Source organism: Mauremys mutica, chromosome 8 (genome assembly GCF_020497125.1).
Source record: "Mauremys mutica isolate MM-2020 ecotype Southern chromosome 8, ASM2049712v1, whole genome shotgun sequence".
Classification (NCBI taxonomy): domain Eukaryota; kingdom Metazoa; phylum Chordata; order Testudines; family Geoemydidae; genus Mauremys; species Mauremys mutica.
In genome coordinates, this window is record NC_059079.1 from 62,585,277 (window position 1) to 62,612,080 (window position 26,804).

General features: G+C 48.6%; 1 long non-coding RNA gene across 2 annotated transcripts in view; it reads left to right on the forward strand.

Annotated features, from left to right (window-relative positions):
* Nucleotides 1–26,804, forward strand: part of LOC123375515 — a 105,457-nt gene that overhangs the window by 32,663 nt on the left and 45,990 nt on the right. Inside the window, exon 1 of one of the 2 annotated variants that reach the window (XR_006581495.1) lies at nt 10,757–10,794. The exons of the other annotated variant lie outside the window; for it this stretch is intronic. This is a non-coding gene — a long non-coding RNA (uncharacterized LOC123375515). Of the gene's footprint in view, nt 1–10,756; nt 10,795–26,804 lie in introns of those variants that run through there. 2 annotated transcript variants of the gene reach the window in all.

A 26,804-nucleotide genomic window follows, 5' to 3' on the forward strand; every position in this document is an offset into this window, starting at 1 on the left:
TTCCATTGCGACCCCCTTTTTCCCTTTTGTTAACCTTTGTTTTCAGTCTAACTAGCTAAAATTTCTATTAAAAAATCATGAATTGGAAAAGTGAAATTTTTAATGGCAAAAGTGTCGATGTTTCTTGTAGACATTGTTAAAACTGTATTTCCCAACATTTTCTTGAATCGGAAAAATAAATCAAACCAGACCCTATTTCATGAACAGTTTTTGTTTTGACTAATCACCATTGAACTAATTAACACAGAGCTAATTAACTACTGAAAAATTCCCAGCCAGCAACAGCAGAAACTATCAAATACTTAGAATGGAATCTCCTTGGGGCAGGGCCTGATGTGGTGTTCTGTTTGTACAGCACCTAGCATAATAGGGTTGTGGTCCATGGCAGGAGCTGCTAAGTGCTATGGTAATACAACTAGTAAATAATAACAGTAGCTCAGTGTGAATGTTAACTACACTTATTCAATGTTTCATGATAAATTCATCCGGAAAACTATGTTAACTAGGTTCCACTCTGAGAAATAAGCCGGTGTTGCTGTGGAGTCAGAAGCTGGTAGGCATGACACCAGCACACATTTAATTGTGTACGTTTGTCTTGTACTTGACTGTTTCACAGTCCTGCCAACCCCAAGCATTCAGAAATCAGGAGCCAGGCTCCCCAGAATTATGAGATTTGTCAGGCAGGCCCAGGAGCAGCGCTCCACTGAGCATGGGTGATCAAAGACTGTGTCTGCTGGGATCCCTCCAACACCTCCTCTGACAGTAGCAGTGCAAAATTATGCTGGTGCTGATGACCTGCGATCTTCTCCAAAGCCCTGGCTGGGATGATATAGTTGGGGTTGGTCCTGCTTTGAGCAGGGGGTTGGACTAGATGACCTCCTGAGGTCTCTTCCAACCCTAACCTTCTATGATTCTAAGTCAGCAAAACTCTGTCTTACTTCTGCATCTGTCAAATGGGACGGAGAATACTTCCTTTGTCCTCCTTCAGTGTCCGTCTAGGCTGCCTAAATAGTAAGTTCTTCAAGGCAGGGGCTATCTCCTACAATGTGTATATATGCTGCCTCAGCACAATGAGGCTCCAATCATGCTTAGTGTTTACAGGCACATAATAGGAAGAGTTGCCAGCAATAGAACCTAGATGTCCTGAAAAGCCATCCTCTGCTCTAACCACTAGGCAACCCACCCTCCCCCCAGTCAGAGGATAAACCCCTATAAAATATGACAGTATTCCTCAGCAATGCCCCAAATCCCTGTTAACAAGATTGTGAACTTCAGGGGGTTAGGGTGTGATTTTTTTCAAAAGCATCCAGCATTGGTAAACTCTGCTCCCATTGAAAGCCACAGGAGTTTTGCCACTGACTTCAGCAGGAGTGCACCCATAGGCCATTACTGCCCAATGCTACAATACCTTTTTATGCAGAAGGCGACTGGGAAGAGATGTAGAACTGGGACCCAAATATTTCCAAAGAGACCCGAGATGCTTTTCTGTAGCAATTCCCTCCCAGTGGATCGTTGCTACTGGCAGTTTGCTACAGGTTAAAGCAAAGCCCCCAGGACAAGAGTTTAAGTGTTGTTGGTTGAGTCAACATGAACCAGTTAATGAAGTTGAATAGAACTGAGCAGGAACTGCGCTGCAGATCTGGAATCCTCTTGCAAATGCACATATGATCTGAAAAGGAACTCTGGAAAAGCTGTCCCTTGTTGCTGACCATATGTGGCTCCCTCTGTGCCTTGCAATTCCTATCTGGTTAATTTGTTGATTAAAAATAAGTCTTCCCAGCAGAGCTGATAACATTCTAACAAGAACAGGCTGGGTTCTGTTCTACTGCCTGCATCATCAGTATTGCCAATCCGAAACCTTCAAAAATCATGAGTCAGACCCTCCAATATCAGGAGATTGGCTTTAAAATCTTGTTTGTTTGTTTGTTTGTTTGTTTTAAAGTAAGACATTTGGCGGAACCTCTAAAAATTTGCCTTTGGGTTTGTGAGCCATTTGTGGAAAGGTGCCCACCTGCCAAGTGTGTGTGAACAGCTCAGTTTCAATCTCAACGAACTCAATTGAAATGCACACAGAAGTAACAATACTTACCCCTTTATTAGGGCTTTTCATCAGTACCTCAGAGTGATTTACAAAGGAGGTTATACTCCCATTTTACAGATGGGGAAACTGACACCCAGAGAGGGGAAATGACATGCCCAAAGTCACTCAAGAGGCCAAGCCAGATATAGAATCCAGAGTCCCAGGGCACTTCTCTTTCCATTAAACCATGCTACCTCCTTTTGGTTGCTCCTGGTGGTACCCCACATACCCTCTCCTGTGCCCTGGGATGTGGGCACTGGAAGCCACAGAGTGAGCGAGTGGCAGAGACTAGCACTACAATACCAAAGTGATGGGAACCTTTAGAGAAGGTGAGCTAGAAAGACAGACAAATAGAGCTGGGAACAGAGCCCAGAGCTCCTCGTGTACATTTGCCTTTCTCTAACCACTACCCAAATCTCTCCCCTTTTATATAATTAATCTTAATGTTCTCTTCATGTAGCTTTTGTAGGGAATTTCCTAGATGATTTTTTTTATAAAGAAAAAAGAGGCAAAGTATAGGGTTAAAAACAACGAAAGGAGTTAGTGTCTGCTTGTTTGCAAAAAATGGCATAGAGATAGGCATGGCAGAATTTGATTTTTCTTTTACAATTTTGATGGATAATATCAATGTTTCTTTTAAAGCATTTTTTCAATTTTTAATGTTCACATTTGCGGGAAATGATGGAGGGTCAGACAATAATTATTTAATGACAGTAGATGTTGAGATTCAAAAAATTAAAGCTTTATAACTGTTAAAACACAAATTGCCAACATCATGTGTCACAATTTTAGCCTTAAATCCAACTCTAATGAGTTCTCAAGTAGCAGTTTTCCTGCTTTGCCTTTCTGTAAATTTCGGTTATTGTTATCAGTGGAAAAATTTGTCCTCGGTTTGCATGTGTATGGTGAAAGTGACATTTGCTGACATTTACCGATAAAAGTTGAATCCTTCCAAGCCTACAGATAGGACATGCAAATCCCTTAATCTAGAAGTATTGGGATCGCCGCTCCCTACCACTGCCATTCTTGACTGAGCCCACCAGAATCCAATTGTCTCTTACCAAGGTCAATGAAACAAAGATACCACCTTAATATCTATGTGGCAACTTTTGCATTAAAGCCCTGTGTATTGTACCCCTTACTCTTTATTTAGCAAGTTGTGTATGCAAGCTTAGGCCAGGTCTAGACTACAGACCTATGTCCGTATAACTATGTTGCTCAGGCATGTAAAAAATCCACCCCCCCTGAGCAATGTTGTTATACCAACGATAACCCCCCATGTAGACAGCACTATGGCGATGGGAGAACTTCCCCTGTTGACACAGCTACCACCTCTTGGGGAGGTGGATTAACTTCACCTATGGGAGAGCTCTCTCCCATCGGCATAGGAGCATCTTCACTTATGCATTACAGCAGCACAGCTGCATTGGTGCACCTGTGTCAATGCAGCATTTTAAGTGTAAACCTGCACTTACACTCAGTCACCTACTGTCGTTAGCATCTTTAGACTACCTGGCGCTACCTAAATTTGTCACTGCTGTCCCAGTTAAAGCAACACTTGTCATTAGTCTAAATCAGGTTCCAATAAAATAGCTGCCCCAACATATAATGTTGCATTGAACTACAATATTCTGTGATAATAATTGACATTAATATACTAACTTTCATGCCAAAGCACTTTACACGTGGCAGGCAAGATTGTCTCTTACACCCTTCACCTGTGCAGGGGTGCAAGGAGATATAAGGTACCTCCTTGCTTCCTTGCATGGCTGACCTACATTATAGGTCACAGAGCAGAGGGACAGTGAGCCCTGTCTGAATGCTACTGTCCCCCTTTTCTCCCCTCCCCCACCACTCTGTGTGCTGCGAGTGGGCAGGCAGGGGTGGGGAATGGAAGGCATTTTGGCTCCACCCCCTCAGAGCTATTTAGACCATTGGCAGATCATGTCCCCCTTAGGACAAGGTGGTGCGAGGATGGGAACTGTGATTCTGAATGGGACAGGGGTCAATTCCTTGCAATATCCTGGATAAATCTTATTGAATTGAGATTAAAACCTTTGGGGTACATTGTATTAAAATGCAACTGTTTATTGTAGGATTGTATGTAACTTTTCTTGGAGACTGACTAACACCAATCTTGTGGAAATGTTAGGAACTCTAAAGGACTCTTTGGGACAATACTGGTGAGATGGGTTTCCTCGGAGGTACTTGGGAGGCAGTTTGAAGCTCCATCCTGGGGAGAAAAACCCATTGTCAGCTGATTACCTGTGCCTGGAAACACCAGGTTAATGCCCCTGAACTGTGCAAAGGATGGACTGAAGGATGGACATGAGGGGTTTGACGGATTAGTCACCTTCCTGAGCCCATTGCTGGAGTTGGGAGGGATCTCTGGTAAGCTTATTAGCAAGTAGGTTCTTTTCTTGTTTTTAGTATGCTTTTCACTGTGTTACCCTAAGTCTAAAGAAGCTTGCCTAGAAAGAGCAGTGTGGTAGCTTAGTCTCTGGTGAGAAAGCAAGCAGGTTTGCTTAGGCAGTGTGACTTTGCTGGTGAATTCACAGTATAATCAGGGTGCTGTGCAGCCTGGAAATATCCTGATCAGAAGGGAGAGAGAAGCATGTCTCCACCCAAGAGAGGCAACAGCTGGGGAGATGGAAGGCTAGAGAGGGTGCCCTTGCTGGACCACTGAGGGGGAATACAGGGGCAGCTGCCCTGAACTGTGACACTGAGCATCACAGGGCATTCCCTACTCTGGGGCTGCACACACAGCTTCACACAATCCTGCACTCAGGGGAGATTGCCATGCACAGTGCATGGTGGAACTGCACTGGTTTCTGAGTGAAGAGCAGGAGCTGGCCAATGCACAGGACTTGACACAACCATCCTGGCAGAAGAAACTGGTTCTCTAGTGCCTTGGAAAAGCCCTGATTTTACAAAATGCTCATGCATCTTTAACATGCACACACAGAAAATGGAGCTCTGGGTTCCCAGGTCTGCTCTGCTGGCTACATACCGCAAACAGCAGGGGCACTTGGTTTCCTGATATCTTTCCAGAGGAAGCCAGCCTCCTGTGCCTCACTGTGAAGCAAAGGCTTAAGGAAGAGTAAATATTTCAAACATGAAGTTTTAAGCCATCTCCTCCAGCCAAGGCTGAAAGCTCCTTACACACTCTGGGGACCTTCTCTTTCATTGTCTATTTAAATCAGCGGCTCTCTCTACAGAAAGTGTTTGTGCCAAACTTTTCCCTTCCCCGACAATTCCTTCCCTTCTATCTTCCTATATAGCCTGAGGATCTCCTACTCCGTACACTCCTCTCAGCTGTGAGGATGGGGGATAAGCTTAGGACAGATTTGATGTAGTGATTGAGCTCTGTTCCCCAAAGCTGCAGCACACGGATAACGATGGTAATTAATGATCCTCTGTTTTTCTTTTTCAAAGATATTGTTAAGGAATCGTCATTCCTCTTCCCCTTCCATCAAGTAATACCTAGATCTTAAAGAGCACCTTTTATCTGCAGACCTCAACGCACTTGGCAAAGTATCCATCCCCATTTTACAGATAGAGAGACTAAGGCACAGAGAGATTAAGAGACTTGCCCAAGGTTATCCAGCAGAACCAGAAGCAGAACCCAGGTGCTCTATCCATTAGACAACACCGTCTCCCTGTAGATAGACAGGTAAATCAATATTGCTGTCCCCACTTTACAGCTGGATGAACAAGGACATGAAGTGAATTGTTCAAGGTCACACATACCTGCCAAGTACAGCTGGTCCAAAAATGCCAATCATTTGTCATGAGAAATTTTATTCTTTTCCCCTGGAAATTTCCTGCAAGATATTTTGGGTTTTTTGGTGATAAACCAAGGTCTGAAAATATTTGGCTTTGGGAAAACATTTTTGGAAACATTTGGGTTCTTTTTAAATTTGTTTTCCAAAACTGAATTTATTTTTAACAAAACCTGAAATTCTACTGTAGAATTTCTCGGTTTTGGCGAAATAACTTGAAAATTTCCACCAAAATGAACATTTTGGTCAGAATGTTTTTTTTAAATGAAAAAAAATGGCAATGTTTGGGGGGAAAATAAATTGACCAGCCCTGCTGCTCAGTGTCACTCCCTGGGGTGATAGTCATTCATAGGCAGACTAGGGGATTTGGGCACCATTTCTCTGTCAGCTCCTCATCCAGGATACTAGAGGTTACTCCTTGGGGTTTGGAGCAGGGCAGTCTAAGGTTTCTACTCCTCCCCTTCTCACTGCTCTGTCTGCTGACTCCCTCACCCCCACCACAGGCACCGACTTTCTTCTTTCCGGGTGGGTGCTCCACCCTCATGCCACCCCGAGGCCCCATCCCCATTTGGCCCTTTCCACCAAAGCCCCACCCTCGCTCTGCCTCTTTCTGCTTATGCACCCCTCTCTGACTGTGCATCACAGTTAAGGTTGCCAACCCTCCTGGATTGTCCTCAAGTCTCCAGGAATTAAAGGATAATCTTTAATTAAAGATTAGGTCATGTGATGAAACCTCCAGGAATATGTCCAACCAAAACTGGAAACCCTAATCACAATGAGGAGGAAGGGGTGACCAGCGCAGGTGCCGCTGTTTGCCCCGAAGAAGCAGCACATGCCACGCCCAGGAGGTGGCTATGGTCTGAGGGAGACAAGGCCAGAGGAGTGACAGAGAAAGGTGTGAGCAGGAGGCAGGCACTTTGCAAGGACCAGTGACAAAAGAAGGGGTAGAGGGAAGGACCAAGTGGGAGCAAAGAGACAGATCTTGAAGGAAAATGGATAGGAGAGAGCTTGATAGCAAGAGAGACAAAGGGAGGAAAGAAAACACAGCAGGGGCAAATAGGAGGACCCTCTTATGGCTAAAGCACAGGAGTGGGAGGCAGGACTCCTGGGTTCCCTTTCCAGCTGTGCCACTGCTTTGCAGCCTGTCCCTGGGAAGGTCATGTCTCCTCCTTGTTCCTGAGTTGCTCACCTATAAAATCAGGGTAATAATATTGACTTGGCTCCCAGGTAGGTGAAAGCTCCTTAAGATGTTGAGATGGATGTATCAGCATAAATGGATTATTACTACATAAGGAGAGAGGCAGAAGCAGAACAAAATTGCTCACTTCAGAGGCTCACATCTGCCAAAAATGTCGTCTGAGAAACTACTGAGAAGTTGGTAGCTGGGTGGCCACATAGCAAACAAGTGCCAGACGCAGAGGTCAAACTTACTTGTGCCCAGAGTCCTTGCAGCCTTTCTTTCCATGCCAGCCCTAGAAAACGAGCCTCTTGTTGTTAAAAGAAATGCGTGTGAGCATCTAATGGTGATCCACCATGGGCTGGCATCTGTAGAGCCCAGGGTTCATTGCACCTACAGGGCTTGCCTCTGAGTTAGTGGTACACAGAATATGCTACCAAACACGTCAGAGTGCTCTCAGGCCCAGCTGGCATGGGGTTCCTTAGAATACTTTTCACCTCCATCAGTCTCTTTCCTTTGTAGAACTCTGAGGCTTGCTTGAGGTGAGGAAGCTTCTGTATGACAGATGGCACCAAAGCCAAGACCTTCTCCTTGGAGAGTGTCCCTATACACAGAGATCTCCCACTAATGGGTGAGGCCACTGCACCATCCAAAGATGGGAACAGAACCCAGGGTCTCATGGCTAGCAATGCTATGCCCATAGCCCTACACAAAGGGCCTTTGGGTAGCAGGTATGCAAGGAGCTGGCCTTTTACCAAGCCTGATGTTTCTGAGGAATATTTGGATGGAGTGATGTAGTTAAGTTAGTCCCACAGCACAGCCCCGCTCCATTCTGAACACTACTGACAAATCCAGCCAAATGTATCGGGAATGCTGGAAAGGCATTTTTCAAAGGTTCTTAATTCAGCAAATCAAAAGCAAACATATTGAAATCTCTAAGGTTCTTATATGGGCCCCACTATTGTAGTACATGAGCACTTTCCAATTGTTCCTGCATTTGTCCTCCCAACACCCCTGTGTGAGTAGGCAGGGCTATTGGGGAACTGCCCAAGGTCACACTGAACATCTGTGGCAGAAAAGGGAATTGAACATGGGTCTCAGTCTAATTCTGTAGTCACTGACTCATCCATGTATGGGTGCATGCAGCTAGGCTCCTCAATCTTTTTTTAGATTCCCAAGGAAGTGAGCTTGTGTTCAAAAGTAAGTGCATCAATGGAAGTTGTTGGTTGCTTGGCACTTTTACAAGCAAGCAACTTATTTAGGTACCTAAATATGGTCTGAGGATGTTCAATGTTCAAGCATAGAAAGAGAGAGAGAAGACAGTGCAATAATTGGGATTTTTTTCCTTTTTCCATGTCTGGTGTCCTATCAAGCATGTCCATTCCGAAAGCAGAGTTCTAAGATCCTAGACATTACCCTATACATAAGCATACTGTCATACTATAGTGCCCCATATAGGGAAACTACTTATCAGAATAGAGGAGACTTAATTTTAGGCTCTTATTTTTAAAAAATTTTGGCCTGGTTTTCACTTAAACACTCAAAGGCACTTCTCTTAATAAGTGCTAGTTCTCTGCCAGTTTTCCCATTTGACCCTCACCAGTTTTAACTCCAGATCTGTTCAAGAAATGTTGCAAGAATTTGTTTTTATAATGAAGAAAGTGCCTCTTCCCCACACTGTCCTTGTGTTAAAATTTTTTGGTAACATACAGGAGACATGAGGGGGCAGATTGATACAAAGGTTTCCTTAGCTCTTGCTTGAGATGACCTGTGAAACTTCATACTTGTAGGTAATGGAACCATCCCAAACTCATTAACCCTTTACACCACATTACCCCTTTGGGTATTCTGGTTCTCTCTATACATTGTTTTCAAAGCAATTCTGATTGAAAGGGGCTATAGAAACACAGGGTTGGGGGTCACACACCCTGCAGTTCCTCTCTTTGAAATAAACAATTCCTACAGCACTGGCATAGGGGGAAAGTGCAAGTGCGTGTGTGGGTGCACCATCCCTCCCCAAAACTAATGCAAATCTGACTTTTTTAAAAATCACTTGTCAAATTTCCACAGTACTCTCTAGCTGTCCATAAAGCAGGAAAAAAGAGAGGGTTGGTTTTTTTGGTTTTTTTTTAAACGGAGAGAGGAAGAAAGTGATCTTGTGCAGAGAGGTGGAGAGTGAGTGATACATTGAGTGCATCCAGCAATCTATAGAGATCTGCAACGTACATACATCAAAGGAAGGATGTGTGCCCCCGGCATTCTCAAAGTTCAGATATTTAGAATAATTTATGCCTGACCTCATCCCTCTTTCTCTCGCTCTCTCTCTCTTTCTGTTTCCTTCTCCCTTTTGCCAGTTTCCAGTAACCCAATTCCAATAATGTGGTTGTAATAAAATGTGACTGCTGGGGCTATTTTTACGGAGCTGGCATTCATTTGCATGCTGGCTCTGTGTGGGGCCCAGGGCAATCCCTTATCCACCCCACCCCCCTCCACCACCACCGCCACTTCTCCCTGCTCCCCCGCTGGCATTGCCCTGATCAGAAGTGACAACACAAACACAGCCGTATTTCCTGGAGATTTACTGAGTTAGATGATAAAAGCTCAGAGGAATGGTAACAATAGAATAAGAGACTTAAAGGGAAGGAGGGGGGAGAAAAAGTTCCTAAACTGATCATTTTCAAATGTCAGCTTGGTTCTCGAGGGGCTCCCAGAGCAAACCCATTGCTAACAAATACGCTGAGAGTCATTTGAATCAGAGAAGCCCGAGATGGAAAAGGCCGATTTGGTCACATCTAGTCCATTTCCCAGGGGGAGCTAAGCAGGATTGTACCCTATGGTGGTCTGTTCTACAGGGCTTTGTCCAGCCTAATGTAAAATGAACAGGCGACTGGGCTTGGGAGACTATTCTACAGACTAACATATATTCCTGCCAGGGAGCATTTCTTGACATTCAGCCTACATTCTGTGCTCTGTAATCCTTACTCCTACTGATACGTTCCCCCCCCCACTCTGTGAAGAACCCTGAAAAACGTCATTGCTTCCCTAAAGGCCCACTGTGTTTGTCCCTTACACAGGTTTGTAGTCCGGGGGTTATGCACAAGAAGACATTCCTCGCAAGGTCATGTGCCCCCATGCAAATGTTTTTCACCTTAGAGGTCTTCCTCTATAAGCATAATAAAAGCATCCAGGAGGAGGAAGAGTATGGAGATGAGGAAGCTCATTATCCCTGCTTTGGTTTCAACAGCGAGGGAATCATCGTGTGTAGCTGGTAGAGCTGGCTGAAAGTTTTGCTGAAATTTTGAATTTCCATGAAAAAAAACCCTCATTAAAAATTATTTGCAATAAATTTATAATTTGGGGTGATTTTCCACCAGTCCTAAAGTCCACCAAAATGTTTTGACTTTTGAAATTTTGAGAAGCAGCTTTCAGGCTACTCCAAAACCAAATTTTTTTTCCCCTCCATTTTCCAACCTGCTCTTGTGTCTGGTGAGGCCCAGAAGCAGTGGAAATGGAGGGCAGATGCAGAGGAAAAGAAAATCTGAGGGACAAAATAAAATATTCTCTGGTAAGTGATCAATGCTCTGTGACGTTTAATGGGCATGTGCCACAGAATGTCATGCTGGCCACTTACCAGTTGCCAAGGAAACCAGTAGGATACACATTCTAGAATTTTTTGTATAGAGAAAAGAATATTCCATTTGTTCAATGGTTGGCCGCCATTGCTTAGAATGGAAGCAAAATCCCAGGTTCATTTGGTGAGTCTGGTCTATGACATATAATGGTGTCCCTCCCAGGGAGTGAAAAGCACAACTAGTTGTGGGGTTGGATTGCTGATGCTACAGAGTGGTAGCATCGCCAATCTCAAAATGGAGATTGGGGGTATGAGAAATGTATTGTATGATTATTTTTTAGCTTGGAACATGGTTATTGTTAGAATCAAGGCCTTGTGTCCTATGTGGCATATTAGAAATAAATCATCTGGCATGTTTGGTCCCTCCATGCCTTACCAATCTGCTGCCCTCTGCCAACCATTTCCCCCACCCACTCACAAAGGTGCACTCGGAAGCAAACTCAGTCAAAAATCTGTGGCAAAGTCCTGTGGTTTCCACACCCCGCAGGTGTGGCAAATTGGGAAGCTCTGCCACGGATTCAGGCCAGCTCACGAACGGAGGGTTTTAGTGAAGTACTCGTGAAAATAGCGAATACAATCAATGCAATGTCATTTTTTATATGTTCTGGCATTATACCTGACTGTTCTGAATCTTTTGAGGCACTCTGTGAAGCGGCCATGACCCAATCCATTCAAGGTTGGCTAGATTAGGACCAAAATTTCCAATTCTGTTCTGAAATGAATGGGGAGCTTGGGGACCTGGCAAAAGCTGAGTGTGATGTGTTGTGGCAGCTTGTGTTACTATTGTGTGGTGCGCCTACTTGTGACGACAGCATTCAGCCTCAGGCAGGGACAGTTACAGTAGTTTTAACCTGGAGGTAGTAAAAGGATGGGTCACAATAGGTACATTTTTGTCCATATGGGATTTGGTGTCAAAGAGGGATATAAATAAGAATGGCAGCCAAGAGAGCCTAACCACGCTGAGGTCTTGTTTACATGGGGGAAGTTGTCCTGGTATAAGGTAAAGTGTGAATTTAAACTGATATAGTTAGATCAGGATTACATCCTAGGTGGGTGTGATGGCTGCCATCATGGCCGACACACTGGGGATTGAACCGGGCCCCTTCAGAACTAAAAGCCCACACTAAAATTCTGTAGCTGTGGATCAAGGACTTGTAACAAGAATTCAATGCAATTCACTCAGGAGGCCTGGAAGGCCCCAGGACTATTCTAGTTGATAGATGCTCTGAGACCTAGGTTAGTGGCTTTCAACATTGTTTCATTTGTGGACCCCTAAACAATTTCAAATGGAGGTGCAGACCTCTTTGAAAATCTTAGACATAGTCTGTGGACCCTCAAGTTGAAAACCACTATTCTATGGTAATGACAACCTATTGTGGACCTCTTAGACAGTCTGCGGACCCCCAGGGGTCCATGGACCACAGGTTGAAAACCACTGGCCTAGGTAAACTGAACTGCTGATCTCTGTCTGGATCTCAGCGAGCAGGTGCCAGAAATGATTACTAACTGTCCCTCTTGTTGGTGGGCTCAGCAGAGTGACCATGGTCTGAATGGGCTGTGGAGATGAAGCTCCCCTACAGATGGGCTGTCTAGGTCAGAATGAAGGAAGGCCCTTTGTGGGGAAGCTTGCCATGGCTGAACCTGTTCCACAGATCAGAGGAGGACCTCAGTCTCCAGGTGCTGTCAATCTGGCAGCTTCCACCCCCCTCCAATCCATTTCGAAGGATGATTTTTAATGTTATTAAACTCTAAATCAAGTCCCCTCTGTTGTTTTATGTATCAAAAGCTCGGTGCTAATTACATCCCCTCCATTCCTCTTTATTCAGGAGAACAGGCACTAAGTGCCAGTGAAATACTCTTGTCTGTCTCTCTCAAGGCACCTGGACAGCTGTGAACTCATGACCTGATTGTTCTAATGGTGTTCCCAAGCTTCCCTGCTCAAGGCTACAGAAAGCAGAGCCCTCTGAACCACAAGCCTGTAATTCATGGTACTTAGTCAAACTCCCCACCACCACACTCCCCCCACCCCCCCAACACCAGTCTCAAGCAGCTTGATCACCTGCCAGCCAGTATTGATTTTTGCTTCCCAATCTCCAAGCTGGATGGAAGGAAAAGATTAAAAACAGTTTGTCAGTTTGAAGTTGAATAAGAATTCAGCACAGGGGACATCTTAGAAATGTGAGAATGCTGGGGGAGGGAGGGGGTCAAGGCCAAAGTCAATGTCTGGGAGTTTAACCCTTTTGCTCCATGATCTGCATTGGTGCCACAATGGTAGCCCCTTACCAGCCCAGTTGTGGACTTCTACACAGCTTTGTTAATGCACCCCACCCCTGCTATTCCAGCCCTAGGCATCTCAAAGCTCTACTAATACACTTCAGTGCAGACTGGCTGAGTGATGGGGTGTCCACTCCACACCTCACTTGAAAAGGTTAACTGAGCTGGGACAGGGCTAACAGGCTGCACCTGAGGAGAATTAGTCTGGCTAGGCAAAAGCCCTACTAGAAGATGAAGCTCAGCTGAGCAGGTGTAGGCTGGCTGATCCAAAGTCAGCTAGCTGAGAGCAGGAGGGGCTACAGGGGAAATAGCCTGCAGTCATTCTGTGGGAGGAGGAAGGTTTGTTCAGAATACAGACTCTGACAGGAACCTGGAAGGGGTGAAATAGCCCCAGGGAGCTTCACTGGTAACCCAGATTCATAGGGTTCAGAGCTAGAGGAAAGTAGGAAGGAGCAGAGGGGAAATGGTAATGGGGTCTGGGAGTAGGCAGACCATGGTTGCTAAGGCGAGGGCCCCTGTGCTGGAGCCTGTAGTAGTGGGCAGGCCTGGGTTCCCCTACAGGCCACTGAGGAAAGTGGAATGTTCTTGAATTAGAAGATGGCCTGGAAAGGTGACTGGCCAGTTAATCCAGAAAGACTTGGATACCCTCTGGAAAGGGAAAATACACAGTGACCTGGCTAGAGGGCCAAGCCACAAAGAGGGAGCATGCTAGGTCGCAGAGAGCCCCAGGCAGAGCAACTGACAGAAGAGGGCATCAGACTAGGATGGAGCTAATCCACTGAGGGGCCAGGAGGAGTCGCTCCTAGCTGTGATTTTACCCTGTAACAAGCAGCACCCCACCCCTGCACATCTCCCATTATTCCAGTCAGGGCTCCTCACACAACTCTCCTGAGTCCTGACCTGCAGCACACTCTGTTATACTAACCTAGAGCTCCCCAAACACACCCCAGCCTTGACCAGGTTACTGGGCTCAGTACAAGGCACCAGGGTGGAGTTTGGTGGCCTGCGATGTGAGAAGACCAGAGTTCATGACCGGGTGGTTCCTATGGGCCTTGAACTCTGACTCCATATGATTCTGGAGCTAGGGTTCTCATGCATCTCTGCCATTGCACATCAGTCAGTGCTGCCCAGCCACAGCTCTCATATCTCCATCTGCCCTGCAGCATCCTAGGGCTCTGCCATTAGCATGCATGTAGTGGGGCCTGCTCCTGTCCTTGAGAAAACTGAATGGGCAGACTGAGGAAATTTGCCCTTCAGAAAATGACTCATTTGACTCAAGAAAGATCTTGGTTTCCTTGCCAGCTCAAGAGATGACAAATGATTTACAGTGATCCCTGCTCAATGAAAAGGACCTGGGAGTTGAGAATCAGCATGTTGACCTCAGTAGAGGGGTACCACATTCTGTTCTGTCCCAGGGCATAATGGAAAGCTAACGGGAGGCTCAGGGCTGCCCCTAATTTGCATTAAATAGAGTAAATTACACCCACTACAGATCCCAGCATGCAATGCTCCAACTTGATCCACATGGCCCGTCTGATAAGATCAAGAGGGGGTGTTGCATGCTGACTCCTGTAGTTCCCAGAGGCCTTTCCTCAGTGTGTGTGGTGAAGGTAGAACACATTACAGAAATCCTTCAATTGCATTTGGCCTGTGAGATACATTTGACCCTGAGTCTGGGTTTTTGTTGCCATTGAACAGACTAGAATAGCAGGATGCCAGTGGAGGTTCACTGGCTGAGCCATGAGTTGATCCTAAAACTGCACTAGCTGGGCGTACCGGTGGTCAGGATCGAGGGGCACCAGCAAAGCTGTGAGAGAGGCACAGGAGTGAAATAGTGAGGGGTTCTGTAGGTCAGGATTGAGTGCAATTAGAAGAGCTGTGTGAACTTGCCAACTCCCTGACACCACTGCTCCTGAGTGCTTATTTCTACCACAAACTCAAATCTCTGGAGCAATGTAAGTGAATGCCACACTGATAGATTAGTTTTGGAGCTGCATCCTATTCCAGAGTGGGGATTTTCTTCCAGGCTTACCTAACCTTCCTCCCTACTGGGTCGACCACACATTTGGATTTGGAAGCTTTTCCCTTCCCTGGTATTAATGTCCATGGTCCATATCCAGTAAGGAGCTACTAAAATGCACTTGTTTACCTAAAAAGGAGGTAGATGTATGGGGGGAGCCAGCAATGTACTGTCTCATTGGCCAGTTGGGGAAGGAGAGGGAGTCAGTTCTCCACCCCCCCAACGCTTTTAAAGAGACACAATCGTCTTCACTCTGCAATGAATCAATAAACATGACAAGACGAATAAAAGCAGAGGCAGCTTGTTGGAAGCAGAGACAAGCTCACTCTGGTGTAGACTTCCCCCAGTTTATACTGTAACCCTTCTGCCAGGTGGAGCCAGCAGCAACAAGGGCCGGGTTCAGTATCTAGGGGTTCCTTTTCAACAATACAACACAAAACTGGCTCGAGCCCCCACCCAGTGACCTGGGACAATTACACACCACCCTTAGGCACCTCTAAGAGGCAATACTTCCCCTCTCGTAAGCACAGAGTCTGAGTGTAGCAAAAAAAATTAATAAAAGGAGGGCATTAACTCAGCGTTAATTTGGGGAAACACCGCAACTAGGGTTCATAAACACAAAACATGAGCAAAAGACCCACCCCCAAGTAAGTTGGGCAGTGCCCTTTTCCCCTTAGGGTCTTAAGTCCAGCAACCCAAAAGTCCCTTTAACATGCCCATTCCTTCTCTATACCCCACTCACAGTTGCTGTCCTTGGCCAGTGCAGCCCCAGAGTTCAGAGGTTCATCCACAGAGCTCACCTCCCATCCTCTGTGGAAGGTAGAGGTGGGTAAGGAGGCACCAAACACGCTACACTGCTCGGGCACTTGCTCATCACCCCAATGGCCAATTGCCATGCCTCTGAAGGGCTCTGCTCTGGCCCTCTCCACCAGCTTCTCTGCTGGCTGCTTGCCATGCCTTTCTGCCAGCCGCCCTCCTGGCCGCACCTCTCCTCCAGCCTTCCTGATGGCTGCTTGCTGTGCCTCGCTGCTAGCCACCCTGCTGGCTGCACCTCTCCGCCAGCTGCCCTGCATGTTAAAGGGACTTTTGAGTTGCTGTGCTTGCGAGAGGGGAAGTATTGCCTCTTAGAGGCACTAAGGGGTGGTGTGTAATTGTCCCAGCTCACTGGGTCGGGGTTTTGTGTTGTATTGTTGAAAGAGAACCCCTAGATACTGAATCCAACCCTTGTTGCTGCTGGCTCCACCTGGCAGAAGGGTTACATTTTTGGGGGCTCGTTCAGAATTTCAACTGGGAAGTCTCTGACGCTCGAGACACACTTCCTGAGCTAGGGGAAGTATGTAACCCACACAGCTCCTGGCTGTGGTGTTCTTCCCCTTCTAGTGGCACCAAGACCATTTAGAGAGAGATTAATAAGTCTGCTCTACAGCCAGTTGGCTTTTAGCTTATACAGTAGAAGCTCATGCACTAAGCTCCTGAAGTCTCAGGTTTGAATGAGCCTACCTGCCAATGACCAGGGTCTGTCAGTGTTACAAGAGGGGGAGCCTCACTACTGATACACACTGGGCAGTCTCTTGCAATGCCCAAATAAATTTGTTAGTCTCCCAAATGTCACAAGCACACCTCATTGTTTTCATCTCAAAGTAGGTCTAATACTTAGATCAGTGATTTCTGCTCTGCAACATGTAACAAGACTCTCAATTGAGCCTAAACTCACTTTCATTATACCACCACCTGTTCAGATGCTGTCTAAAGCAGAACCCACCCTCTCTCAACTCATTGGGCTTTGGAATCCACGTCCCCTGCCTAGCAGTTGAGGGTGAGTCCCTCCATTGGGGTATGCCAGGTATATTTCTGCCGTCCTCGGTTCACACATCAAGGATAACAACCCTTTATTACTCCTGCCCCAATAACAAGGAGACTGGGGATCCAACACCAGCCACAAGTGATCATTTGGGCAAGCAATCCCATCATGCTGAGCACCTCGCAGGGTGGGTGTGTCCATGCAAGGTCAGCTTCTGAAGTGTTTTTCCACAGCTCACCACTAGATGTCAGGGGGAGAGCTCATTCAGACTCTGCTTACAATACTATCAACTCTTTGGGGCAGGCGGCATCTCTGATTACGCACAGTGCCTAGCCCAACAGGGTTCTGATCTCAGGGTCCCACAGAGAAAGACAAATAATAAAGTTAAGATTTGTCCCATTCTAAGGATAGGCACTGTTGACACAGCACAGATAATACAGTTCAGAATTCCATGCCCCCTGTTCCCAGCACAGGTGTGTTTGGATCCAGGGTTTGCTTCAGGTCCAGCTTTAGTTCTGCACTTGCAGTTCTGCCCTGAAACACATACATGCTGAACCCAAAGAGATCAGAGCTCACTGAGCCCTGCAACACGTCGTTTGCTGCTAGAGGGCTGTTTGCATTGTCGAGTTTGGGCCCCTTGGTAACATGGCTCCAAATCCTCCCCCGATGACACACACCTAGCTAGGGCTGGCTGAGCACAGCTGCTCATGCAAAATAAGGTTTGTTCTAATGGCTTTGATATGACTACTTCTGCTAGTGCTGTTGCTGTCTGGGATGGCAGTGTCTCCAGGTGAAGAGTCTTAACTAATGCACTCTGACAGGTGGAGGAATCCCTCAGTCTGGTGACTGGCCTGGAATAATTAATTAGCTAATGGTGCTCTCGTGTGATGAGATGCAGGCAAATCCCACAGCCCTCGGCCACCTCTCCTCTGTTCCACCTGCACAGAACAGAGCCTGGGAAGGCTGCTGAGATGGTTAGGCCAGTTGGCAACTGGAAATGACCACCTGCTGATGATCAACCCCTGGGTTTGGGGGCAGGAGAGCCTGCTTTATCATAATGCTTCCCCTCCAGGGGTCGGAAAGTGCTTGGCAAGCATTAAATAAGACTCTCCACCATTCCCCTGTGAGTTACAGAAACGTTGATTTCCACAGATTGAGGAACTGAGGTGCAGAAAGAGGTTAAGTGATGTGTCTGTGGATACACAGCAGGTCAGTGGCAGAGGCAGAAAACGAACCTAAATTTCCTGGCCCCCCAATCCATGACTCTTGATCTGAGGATCTCAAAGCACTTTGCCAGCATTATGATCCAAACTGTGCCCTGAGATGCATGCATGGAGCAATGGGAGCTTTGGGTGTGTGGCCAGGGCCAGCACTTCTGTGCACTAGGGAAATGCAAATAAATTATAATGAGTCTGATACCAAATTATGTTCTGTCTAGTGAGTCTCACAACTCCACTGTGTGGATAGGAAAGGTTATTGTCCCTGTTTTACCAATGAGAAACAGAAGAGCAAATAGGTTAAGGCCCAGGTCTTTAAAGATGTTTAGACACTGCTGCACTCAGCATTGCAACATCTGAGTTAGGAACCTAAATCTCCTTTTCAAAAGTGATTTAGGCACCTAGGAGCCAAAATCCCATTAACTGTCAATGGGATTTTGGATCCTAAATGCCTAAATCTCTTTTGAAAATGAGCTCTAGGCCTTTAGATCAGTAGCAGATTTATGCAGAGCTCAGCAATGCATTAATCCCATTCCATTCTAGGCCTATGTGATTGTCCAAGGTTACACAGTGAGTTGGTGAGAAAATAGGGAATAGAACCCAGGAGTCCTGGCCCTCAGCCCACTCCCCCAAATGGTGTGCAGCATTCCTTCAAATAATAATATATCTAGACAGCCATTTTCATCCTGGAGAGTCCCAAAGCACTTCACAAACTACATAGGGGGAAGGATAGCTCAGTGGTTTGAGCATTGGCCTGCTAAACCCAGGGTTGTGAGTTCAATCCTTGAGGGGGCCATTTAAGGATCTGGGGCAGAAATCTGTCTGGGGATTGGTCCTGCTGTGAGCAGAGGGTTGGACTAGATGACCTCCTGAGGTCCCTTCCAACTCTGATATTCTATGATAGAGCAGCAGTGCTCAAACTGAGCTGGTGGGCCATAGAGACTGGCTGCTCATATGGTGCCGGCTCCTCCTCTGTGTTCCCAGCTGTTACATCGCAATAACCACTGCTGTAAACACACGAGACATACGTCCTTGACACCACTTACTGAAGCTGCCCAAGGGCGCTGTATGATCAGGGAGGGGTCAAGGCCCATGTGATCTTGAATAGGAGAGCAGGTGTTCAGGAGACATCTCTGGACCAAAATGTGGACCATGCCAGGGAAAAGTTTGAGAAGCCCAGCTGCCTGTGTATAGCAATCACATCAATAGGGTGGAGCACAGGGCTCAGACTCTCAGCGGGTACTAGTGAGACAGGCATGGAGGTATGCTGATTTACACCAGCATTTGAAGGAATGCTGCACACCATTTGGGGGAGTGGGCTGAGGGCCAGGACTCCTGGGTTCTATTCCCTATTTTCTCACCAACTCACTGTGTAACCTTGGACAATCACATAGGCCTAGAATGGAATGGGATTAATGCATTGCTGAGCTCTGCATAGGCCTTGTATGTCCTAACCTCATACTCACTGTCATCTGATAACCCACCAACCAAGGTGTGCTCTGGCAAGGTACTCCCTCTTCCCTCCAACCCCCAGCCCTCATCTGATATGAGCCAAAAAAGCTATAGTCCTTTGTATCTGACTAACAGGATGTGGCTGTGTCTTGGTCACGTGACCTCTCTCTTGCTGGTATAAAGGCAAGGTGCTCTCTGGGGGGAGAAAAGAGAAAATGACAGAACAAGTGAAGCACAAACAGCTCACATGGAAAGGTCATAAGGAGTTTTAAGTAGAAATGTCATTGTTATTCTGTCAAAAGAATAATAGAGCTAAACTGCATGCAGCAGAGGTGAAGTCTACCATCTAGGAGGGGGAAAGGGGGATGAGCAGAACCTATTTATCCTCGAACTTTGGCTCGTTTTTCTGTCCTTTGGCTTTTTGGGGAAGATCACTGTTTACCTGTGGTCCTGTCCCCTCTCTGTTCGGGAATGGGAGGGTACGTGTGCCTAGTGGGCTGCTCTGGCTGCCCTGCGAGGTAGAGATGTTGTAGGAAGTCTTTCATGTGCTTTGCATTTTTGCTACTTTGGGCTATTAGACTCTGTTATTGACTCGTGAGTAACGGGTCTGATTGGCTAGCAGAGAGGAAAGGACAGAGCCTGTGAGCCAGAGGAGCATTAAACATGTAGTCTGTGCTTCCCCCACCGCCAGACTTGACATTTCCCAGCCTTGTCTATTAGCATATCCGTGTGTGTGTGTGTCAACCAGTCTCACTGTCATCCCCTGGTTCTTTCTCGCTCTGTATCTAGTGCCTCTCACAATCTCTCTTTCCAATGTCTGTCTTTGAACCAGATCTTCAGCTGGTAAAAATCAGAGTAGCTCTTTCACTTAGGCCTAGATCCTCAAAGATATGTATGTAGCATGATTGCAATGGAATTTAGTAGCCTAAATACCTTTGTGCATCTGGGCCTTAGTCTCTCTATGTCTATTCTGCATCTGTGCAATAGGAACAATAGCACTGCTCTACCTTTTAGCATATTTATACCCACAACACCCCTAAACATTGTGAGGGGCACAGATACTGTGGTTATTGAGAGCCAGACAAGTACAATAGATCTCTAGAGAGGGCCTGCTTGTGCAAAAGAAGGGACTTGATCTTCTATAAGGATTCAAAAGGGCTTAATGCTGCAGAAATTGCACGCAGAAGGAGGTGTGCACAGTGTATCCCATCCTTCCCTTCACCTGGTAGAAATGAACAGTGGTGGGAGACTTGTTCTCTCTCCAGTGCACTTACTAGGAAATACAACAAGCTAGTGGAGTGAAAATTGGGCCCAAGGTTAGGCCAGTTGGGAGATCAGTGAAATCCACTGAAGTGTGTGAACAAGGGAAAGGGTCAGTCCCACTGGTTACAGCAGTTAGCAACTGAGCATGGACACAGGAGGCCTGATTCTCCACTGCCTTGCATGGCGTAAATGGCTACCAGATTAGAGCCGCCACTCACTCCCATTGGCAGCATTTTACACCCATTTTGCACTAGATAACCACATCAGGGGCAAGGCAGTGTTCCTAGCGTGTGGCTCCAGAATGGCCAATGTGATGGTGAGTTCGGAATATGGCCTGCGGGTGAGAGGCTGTAGTAACTACCTGTCACGCTGTATAGAGTAGCTCACAACTGTGAGTACCAATCTCAGGGCAGACTGTCAGAAAGCAGGGCAGACACCCCAAACTGATGGTGTAAGGGGAGAATTTCTGCATTTCTGTTTTGTCATTAATATCCACATGCCATCTTGAATTCCTGATAACAGCAACTAGGAATCCATCTTGGCTGCCCTTCTTCTCCCTCCTTAGCTATAGTTTCCTGCCCTTTCTACCAAAAGGCAGGCAACTGGGCAACCATGTGATCTGCCCAGTAACTGCAGGGCATATAAGGGTTAGTACGTCAGAGGGAAGGGGCTGCCCACCTGAGTGGCAGAGTGCTGGATCACAGCAGTGTGTTCTACTCAGGTGCATAAGCCAGAGCACCGCGCCTTAGGGTTGTGGAAGGGTTTAACACACTTGCAGTTAAGGGTGAGCAGCTAGCTACCACCCTCTCATCTGGCTTTTACTTGCACCCACAACGACGCAGGGGAGGAGAATAAGAATCACCAGCATCAATCAGAGTTACCACCTACCTGTTGCCTGAGGTCCACTCCTCACCCTGCTGCATCACCTGGTTGGTTCCAGACCTGATCTGCGTCGTGAGGTCAGGAGGCTCCAGACACAAGCTGCAAGCAATGGTAGAGACATTTTAAGTCCTCCATACCCCTTAACTAGGACCCGTTTTGGGAAGGGAGTAAACCCTTTTTGGTCACAGTCAGTATAGTTATAGTGTCACCTTTACCTATTAACCTTGCCTACTTGTGTTGGGAGTGCTTTATAGCATACCCCATTTACTTACCTTGTTTCTAATAAACATACCTGCGTTTTACTCCTGCACTCCCTTGTTGGTTTTTATTTTTGGTGATCTTAAACCCTCATGATGGATGCGGGTAGGGAGACAAATCTCTCGACTGGTCTCCAGGCATCCTAAAACCCAGGGTAGTGCTGGCTCAGGGTACTCTTGCCACTCAGAGCCAACACACTCATTGCTTCCTCAATTGGGAAGCACCCTCTGGGAAGCCGAAGGTTTGGTTGCGGGCTTTGTCCCCTGGTTCCGATTGAAGAGCCCCAGCCTGTGGCTGAGAGTTGGCTTGCCGCGGCTGCTGACTCCTGGCCATTGCCAGGAGACAGCCACTGACAGCAGTAAGGTCGGCGAGGCAGGCAGCAGGCCAAGGCTGCCATAGCAGAGCATCTCTGCTAGGCCTGATCCTGCACAGCGGCAGTTATCAAGGAGGTGACAAGGCGAGTGGAAGACATGTCCGTCTTGTAGGCCCGAGGCCCCCATCTCACACTCCCACCATATCCCGTGCTGCCGAGGAGGTTAGAAGACCTGATCTCCAACACACCGAGGCAAGGAGCCCAGTGTGGATTTTTGCTGCTGCTCAGCAGTAGTAGTGACAGCTTGACCAGCTAAGAGGCAGATAGTTTGAACTACTCTTACCATCAATATGAGTGTGTGCGCCTACGGGAAGGACGGCTGGAGTGCCCTGTATAATAAAGAGTCACTGAGTGTCCATTACTTTGATAAAGGGAAGAACACCTGGGCGGAAGATCTGTTCCAGACTGGGAGGCACTGAGTGCGCTGTCTCGAAGTTGGTAGGGTTTGAAAAAACCCAAGCCCTCAAAGAAACTTAAGAAAAGAGCCCTGATTTACAGGATGTATTTGGTGTGCGTGGAGCTAGACAAGGTCAGTTCCACACAGGCCACCCAAATCAGAAACTTTGAGTCCCAGTTAGAGTCCCAGGACTCGGAAATAGAGAAGCTTGGGTTCAAGTTGGACGGCTTAGTGACACAAAACAATACGTATGTGTCACAGGTTGGAAGGTTAGGGCTGAAGGTTCAGGACCTCAGTGAGCTGCTGGCTAAGAGGGAGAAGGAATTGCTCCCAGTGAATAACCAGCAGAGTGAATCATAGGCAGCTATCTGCGAGCTGCTAAGGGAGCTGTGCTCTGGTCAATACCATCAGGCTGAGCATAGCAGTTGCCTTCAGACCATGGAAGAGCTGAAGGAAAAGTTAAAGAGGACAAAGTGAATGTTACAGGTGGTAAGCAAGGCTCCCTCATGCAGGAGTAAAGCTACCACGAGCTGCAGCAGCAGCCCAGTGCTTTCAGAGGAGGAGCTCTGCCATGCCTCCCTGAGAGCTCTGAGACACCTTCGGCTCCACTGCAGGAAACCTGCGAGGAGGAGTCTAAGCTGCCCATGGCCCCTATCACTACGACCATAGTTAGTTACAGACCGGGATCAGCAAGGCCCCTCAAGACCAGGCAGGAGCTAAAGGCTTACACCCCGGAGCAGTCCCGCATAATGGGGAAGGCGCAGGGTCCCCTTATAAGGGACACACCATTGGACTGGCTTGCTAGGCTGTGCTCCATACCAGGTATTCTAAAGGAGGATGCCACATCCCTAATCAGGGAGTGCATGACAGGAGAGGACTTCAGTGCCCTGCCAAGTCAACTGCAGGTGGGAGAGTGTAAGGGTTCGCGCCGGGGCTCAACCCTCCTGAGGGCGGAAGGGAGCCACACTGGCTCACTACACGTCCTCTGTTCTGAGTCGGTCCCCAGTGTTCCTGGGCGACAAACACAAAATCGCCAGGCGTGGGCCCTCTGTCTCAGGGCTGCGCAACAGTACAAAGTTCCGGGCTCGGACCCTTAGGCAGGGGCTGAGCAAACAAACGGTTCAGTAACTTGGCCCAGGCCCTGGATCAGGGCGGGCAACAAACAGTCAGGGCTCAGGCCCTAGGGCAGGGCTGAGCAGCAATACAAGTTCAGGGAGCTCAGGCCCTCTGGTGCAGGGGCTGAGCAACAAACAGTTAGTAGAGAGGCCCAGGCCCTGGACCAGGGCGGGGCAACAACAGTCAGGGCTCAGGCCCTCTGGTGCAGGGGCTGAGCACTGGGGTGAGGGGGAAGACTGCCACCCATGAGTGAGGTGGCAGCAGGGGACGCAGGCCCGCCCACTCCACTGCGTCCCAGCCCGGGGCCCTAGCAGCGGCTATCACCGCTGACGGTCAGTGGGGATCCTGACCGCAACACACTGACATAGGCTCATGCCTGTCTGCAGCCTGCCTGGGGTCGGCTACTCCCGGGCTACTTCCAGTTTCCCCCTCAGGGCCTAACTTGTCCGTAGCATCGGTCCCAGGCCAGTCCACTAGCATAGGTTCCTCTCGACCGGGGCAAAGGCGCCTACACAACTGGACGCTTGGGGTAGGCCCACAACATTGGCCAGGATTAAAGGGGAATTCGGACAATTTAACCAGTGACTGCTGGTTGATACTGGTCCCTCAGTCTCCCTTTTCTGTTCAGAGGGAGATTCAACAGTGAAGAAAATCCCCATAAAAGACAAAAAGATGCTGGAGGGATACAGTGAGGGCAATAACATTGTATCCTTCTTCTTCGAGTGACTGCTCATATGCATTCCAGTTAGGTGTGTGCGCGCCGCGTGCATGTTCGTCGGAAGATTTTTACCCTAGCAACACTCGGTGGGTCGGCTGGGCGCCCCCTGGAGTGGCGCCGCTATGGCGCCGAATATATACCCCTGCCGACCCATCCGCTCCTCAGTTCCTTCTTACCGCCCGTGTCGGTCGTTGGAACAGTGGAGCGCGGCTTAGCTGACCTCCACTTCCCTAGCTACTCGTAGTTTCTCTCGTTGATTCTTGTATATATAGTTCAGATTTCTATAGTTAACTTTATTCGTTTGTAGTATAGTTTGTGTATATAGTCACAGGGGTTTGGGGCTTATTCCCTTCCCCGCACCCGGTGCCGGGTACTATGCCCGGTTCACAGGGTTTCAAACCGTGCTCGGCCGGCCATAAGCCGATGCCAACAAGAGATCCTCTCCTAAGTGCCTCGAGGAATCTCACCTGACAGATAAGTGCCGCATTTGTAAGGCCTTTAAGCCGAGAACAATAGGGGAGCGAGACTTTCGTCTCAAGTAGCTCCTGAGGGAGGCAGCTCTTACGCCTCCGCTCTCGGCACCGAGCGCTGGTAAGTCTTCAAGAAGCGCTCCCTCGGCACCGGATCGCCAGTGCCACCAAGGCCTCCCGGCACCGGCCGTTGCCGGCACCGTCGTCCACTTGGCACGGATCCCTCTCCTGGAGGATGAAGAGGCACAGGACTCCTGCTGCGTCTGAGCCGCCTGCTCCGCAGCCCGAGCGCTATACTAAGTCGGACCGCCCAGCACGGATATCTGCCGTGGCACCGACAATATCGGCACCACCGCCTCCGGCCATGCAAGAGCCGTCGAGTCCGGTGCCGGAAAGCTCCCCGGTACGAGCCGTGGTTGAGCTCATTATTAAGCTGCATCAGAGCCGCCTGCTCCACAGCCCGAGTGCTATACTAAGTCGGACCGCCGGGCTCTGATACCTGCCGTGGCACCGACAATATCGGCACCGTCGCCTCCGGCCACGCAAGAGCCGTCGAGTCCGGTGCCGGAAAGCTCCCCGGTACGAGCCGTGGTTGAGCTCATTATTAAGCTGCATCAGAGCCGCCGGCTCCGCAGCCCGAGCGCTGTACTGAGTCTGAGCCTGCCTTGATCAGACCACCCTGCGTTGGCACCGCGGAGCGGCACCGTTCACGATCGCGGTCCTGCAGATGTTCTCAGTCCCGTCGCCAATCCAGGTCCCGACGCCGCTCACAGTCCCGGCACCGTTCTCCATTTCGGTACCGGTCGTACTCGCGGCACCGATCAGCGTCCCGTTCGCCGGCCCGGTACATTCGGCGCTGATCCAGCTCCTGGTACAGCTCCAGTCACCGGACTCCCGTCGCCACTCCCGATGTCGAGCCTCGAGATCTCGGTCGACCTCCCGGCACCGCTCCGGTGGCAGGTCCCATTCTTGCTCCCGGTACCGGTATGCCTCCCGGTACCGATCCCCTGCGCGTCAAGCGACGTCAGCTAGAGAGGGAGACCCTACTCAGGGCTTTTTAGCTCCTCCATGGCCATCCAAACATGCATCGCTGTCGTCCTGCGCAGGCAATTTATACGCGCAGGACTGTGATTCAGATGTGCACACCAGAGTCTCCCAGGTGCCCCAGGCCCAGGACCCTGACCCCATCAGTGGTCACCCTGTACATCTCGGGCGTGCCATCAGGCCAAAGGCCTACCTGTGATCCCATCTCGCTCTGTTCCGTCAGAGCACTGGGTGCCAGGAGACAGTTAGCCGCCCCCCTCCGACCGGTCCCACCGGATCAGGAGGTCGTCCAGGAGTGCGAGCCCACACAGGACCCGCTTGTCCCCAGCCTTTTCTTCTTTCTTCTCACCAGATGAGGCTGTGGCAGGGGCGTATTCCTCGGGCCCTCCTCTAATCGACTTGGGGGGCCATCAGGACCTCCTGAGATGGGGGGCACTCAATCTGAATCCCTAAGTGGGGGGAAGTCTTGGAGATACGGTATCCGGTCGTAGACATTCTGTCGGGTGATGCCTCACTAGAGTGGCCCTACTATTCATTCCGATGATCCAGGCCAAAGTGGATACCATCTGACAGTCTCAAGCTACTATCCCGCCCGCAGGCACAGGAGTCGAACGCATGTACACGGTATCCTCCAGGGGCTACAGGTACCTATATGTCCACCCCCCACCCCACCCCGCTCCCTTGTCGTCCAGTCCGTCACTGAGATGGAACGCCATGGCCCGCTGGCACCAGCCCCTGAATCCAAGGAGGCTAGGCGAATGGACTTACTGGGCCGTCAGATGTACTCGGCAGGGGCCCTGCAACTTCGCGTAGCAAACTAGCAAGCCCTGCTTAGCCGCTACTATGGGC